The 4,687-nt window shown below is 33.3% G+C and overlaps 1 long non-coding RNA gene across 1 annotated transcript in view; it reads right to left on the bottom strand.

Annotated features, from left to right (window-relative positions):
• Window positions 1–3,513: 3,513 nt before the first annotated feature.
• The window catches only part of LOC122136737, a 10,456-nt gene continuing 9,282 nt past the window's right edge, over window positions 3,514–4,687 (bottom strand). The window contains exons 3-4 of the long non-coding RNA XR_006154323.1: window positions 3,787–3,904; window positions 3,514–3,575 (exon numbers count right to left, since the gene is read on the bottom strand). This is a non-coding gene — a long non-coding RNA (uncharacterized LOC122136737). The remainder of the gene's footprint in view (window positions 3,576–3,786; window positions 3,905–4,687) is intronic.

A 4,687-nucleotide genomic window follows, 5' to 3' on the forward strand; every position in this document is an offset into this window, starting at 1 on the left:
CAGAACAATGACAAAAAGTACAAATGAAACCGGAACAATCAATACAATTAAAAGCCATTAATTTATAACCATAATTAGGGGTCTCATTTATAAACGTTGCGTACGCACAAAATGGGCATAGAAACATGCGTAAGCAATTTTCCACACGCATATTGTGATATATAAAAAATAAACTTGGCGTAAATATGTATGCACCGTACAGACATTCTAGACCATGCGTACAAACTCTTTTTCCTGGTGTGAGAAAAGTACTGAAGTAAACAACGATTTTAAACTCTGTTTTCATGTCGATATACACATTTACATTAAATACTCCACTCGCATTCATGGAGATAAACACTGAAATTACATAATTTTACAAAAAACATAAATACATAATTTCATTAACAATAGGCTACATAATTTTCCTGTGGTATGCTATGTTTTGATGACAGCGAGGAGTGCTATAGGTGCACCATAATTCATCTTTAAACTAAACTACAGATCACATGTTATGAGAAATATTTTAGCAAGAACAATGATCAATGATGCACACTTACTTCGGTATAGGACCAATGATAATAGCTCACAACCGCAGCTGCACGGAGGTGTTGATGTCGTGTGAAGGCATCTCCACAACATAATGAAAAATGCCACTATGTTTGAAGGATATAACTAGGAGAAAACGGTAAGATTTCACGTTTCCTTTTTAAAATACTTTGTGACTTTCCGAATCAGACAATTGTATTTACACTGCAATAAATATGGGCCTATCTGTTCCCACTAAAAATAGCTAAAAGATGTTCATCAGCAAAACTGCATACATTTAATTTGATTTGAATTGTTTAAAACAATTGAAATACTATCTGGTCAGTGTAAAATAATGAGATCAACTCTATTCTAAAATATATCTGAGAACAACTTTAAACCATTTTGTTTTTATGGATATTTTCATATATTTATTATAAAACATAACAAGGATACTGGATAATTTTTAGCAATAAAAATTAAAGTGCTCGCCACAAATGGCATTATAGTCCCCATGTCATATTTCCTTAATGTCTCGGTGTTAAACATGGTGTCACGTGCATGTGAATATGCATGGCAATGATATGTAGATGAGGTTATGCATAGTAAAACAAGGTGTTGTAAGCTCCATATATGGTTATTTTGGGGAGGAGTCGAGGTGGAGATGCACGTACGCACAATCTTCCCCTGACTGAGATTTATAATGGGATTTTTGCGCAGGTTTTGGAGAACACATGGTTTTACAAATCTGAAAACTTTTGTGCGTACGCAAAATCTAGCTTTTTTGCCTATGTACACTTTTAGGATGAAATCTACGGAGAGTTTTATAAATGAGACCCCAGAATATTGACTACAAAATTACAACTATAACCAGAACAATGAATAGAATTATAACTATAACCAAAACAATGACTAAAATTATAACCAGAACCAGAACAATGACTAGAATTACAACTATAACCAGAACAATGAATAGAATTATAACTATAACCAAAACAATGACTAGAATTTAGGGCTGTCAAATGATTAATCACGATTAATCACATCCAAAATAAAAGTTTTGTTTACATAATATATGTATGTGTACAGGGTATATTATTATGTATATATAAATACACACACATAAATTATATATTTAGAAAATATTTACATGTATATACATTTATATATTTATATTCTTATATTTTATATTATATATAAATATATTTAATATATAAACATAACATATTCTTCTTAAATATATACATGCATGTGTGTGTATTTATATATACATAATAAATATACACAGTATACATACATATATTATGTAAACAAAACTTTTATTTTGGATGTGATTAATCGTGATTAATCATTTGACAGCCCTACTAGATATATTATGTAAACAAAACTTTTATTTTGGATTTTATTAATAGTCAAAACAATGACTAAAATTATAAGCAGAACCAGAACAATGACTAGAATTACAACTACAACAGAACAATGACTAGAATTACAAGTATAACCAGAAAAATTACTAGAGTTATAACCATAACCGGAAAAATGACTAGAATTACAACTATAACCAAAACAATGACTAGAATTATAACCATAACCAGAACAATGACTAGAATTACAACTATAACCAGAACAATGAACAGAATTATAACTATAACAAGAAATTAAACCATATAAAGATAACTAATACAATAACTATAGTTTACAACAATAACTGTAATAATACAATTACCATAACATAACCATGCAACCATGTTGTAACTATAAGAACAACAACTAATCACAACCATAACCATCTGTACAACGTGTAACTAATGATATCGATTATGAAAAAAACTTTAAAGGTGACTATAACAATGACTTAACCATAAAAAAACTACAATAACTATAACCATAACGAATGATAACTATGACAATAACTATAATAATTACTAATGACAACTAAAATTATTTTATTACAATGAATTTAAAAAATGAATTTAATAAAATAATAAACTATGATATTATGTTATGATTTTTTCAGTAACTATAACCATTACTAATGATTACTATAACCATAATGACAATGATAACGATTATGACAATAACTTTAAAGATAGTGACTATAAAATGACTTAAACATAAAATAACTATAACAATATCTCTAACCATAAATAATTATAACTATAATGATGACTGTAACAATTACTAAGAAGATAACTAATGATAACTAATGACAAGTATAACAATAACAAAAACTATAACCATAAATAATAATAACTATAGCAATAACCATAACTGTTACAATAAATATAACACTCTGTACAAGTTTACTGGGTTCTGATTGGCTGTCAATGCTTTTATCAGTTATAAGCTGGAAAAAAAAAATTGTTCTGAGAGTGATTCCAGTGATATCGTTCCTCTGTGCCGTCATCGTTATAGTTGTGCTGCAGAATTCACTATCTTCTTATTCTCAGTTAATAACACTTTATGGTTATACTGATGTTTACAGTAGGCACTGTTGGTGTGAACTGCTCTTAAGAGCAGCAGTCGTCCGTTTATCAGCACACGTGACTGTAGTGGACGATAGCTCAGTAAAACACGTCCGTGTTAAGATCAGCTGTGAACCAGCACACGGTCCAGGGCTTCATGATCTGCTCGGTGAAACGCTGACTTGAGACCCGCACCACGACTAAATGCTGATGAGTTCCCCTCAAAACACACACTAGTGTTTCTCCAAATGACAGTGAGTGTGTGTTGAGTTGATGAGATTTGATTTGTGTGAAACTCTGATGAGAGTAGCAGCTTTATCACAGATTATCACAGATTACCGTGTGTGTGTGTGTGTGTGTGTGTGTGTGTGTGTCAGGTGTTGCCATCTTTATGTGATCAAACATCTAAAAACTCAGCAGCTGATGGAGCCGTGAGAAAAACACACAGAATAATGAACAATGCTGAAAATACTGAGAGGTCAACGGTGTGTGTGTGTGTGTTTTTTTTTTTTTTTTTTTTTTGTGTGTGTGTGTGTGTGTCTCACCTCACTCTCACTCCTCCATCTGAGAAACCACATGATGCTGTAGCGCTCTCATACCCTACTGTAAACACACACACACACACACACACACACACACACACACACACACACACACACACACACACACACACACACACACACACACACACACACATCAGTATTAGTGGAACATGTGTGAAATATTCTAATTCTAAATAAAGTTACTGACTAATGCATCTCACAATCAATAAAGCTTCTGTTTTTGTGTGTGTGTGTGTGTGTGTGTGTGTTACCTGTGGACACTGATAGCAGTCTGTCAACAGTATCTCTCTCTGTTCTTGTGTGTGTTTGTGTGAGTGTGTGTGTGTCCTCTGGAACTGCTGATCTTCAGAGTCCTGGATTTCAGAGAGTCTACAGGGAGAGAAAAGACCTTAATTTTCAGACAGAACACACACACACCCTCTCTCTCACATACACACACACACACACACACACACACACACACACACTGTTTCAATGTGCTTTATTGGCATGAAAATTGTTACAATGTATTGCCAAAGCATAGTGTTTACACTGAATCTAGAACAGATGCAGCAAAAACATGCACGTATATACATTTAAAAAGTAGAACAAATAACATTTAAAAATTCTACAAACAATTTATAATTCAATGTGGTGTGTGAGCGTGTGTTTGTGTGTGTGTGTGTGTGTGTGTGTGTGTGTGTGTGTGTGTGTGTGTGTGTGTGTGTGTGTGTGTGTGTGTGTGTGTGTGTGTGTGTTTCCGGGCGCATCACTGATTTGTTGACTCCTCCCTCTTTTTGTGACAGGCATCAGTGTTTTGTGCTGCTAGTAAGATACAATCTTGTTTTTCACCTAATAAATATTGAAGTTGTGTTTTCTTGTTAAACGTTTTGAAGTCAGAGTAAAGTTCTTCAAATCTGGGACGAAATGTCTTTGTAATGTGTTGATAGAGCAGCTGGTGAGGAAGTGTCTCTGTGGGTCAGTAAGGGCAGATGCGGTCAGTGCTGTGGATATCTGTCCGTCTCTATAGTCAGAGTATGACTGCTCAGTCTGTACCTCCTCATCTGTCTTCTTCATTTACAGTCTTTCACTGTACTCAGATAACCTGCAGTTGTGTTATCTCTGTTTGGGGCCAAATAACATTCAAGTTTACTTTGTTTTTCTGTTTTTTTT

The sequence above is a fragment of the Cyprinus carpio genome, chromosome B3, assembly GCF_018340385.1.
Source record: "Cyprinus carpio isolate SPL01 chromosome B3, ASM1834038v1, whole genome shotgun sequence".
NCBI lineage: Eukaryota > Metazoa > Chordata > Actinopteri > Cypriniformes > Cyprinidae > Cyprinus > Cyprinus carpio.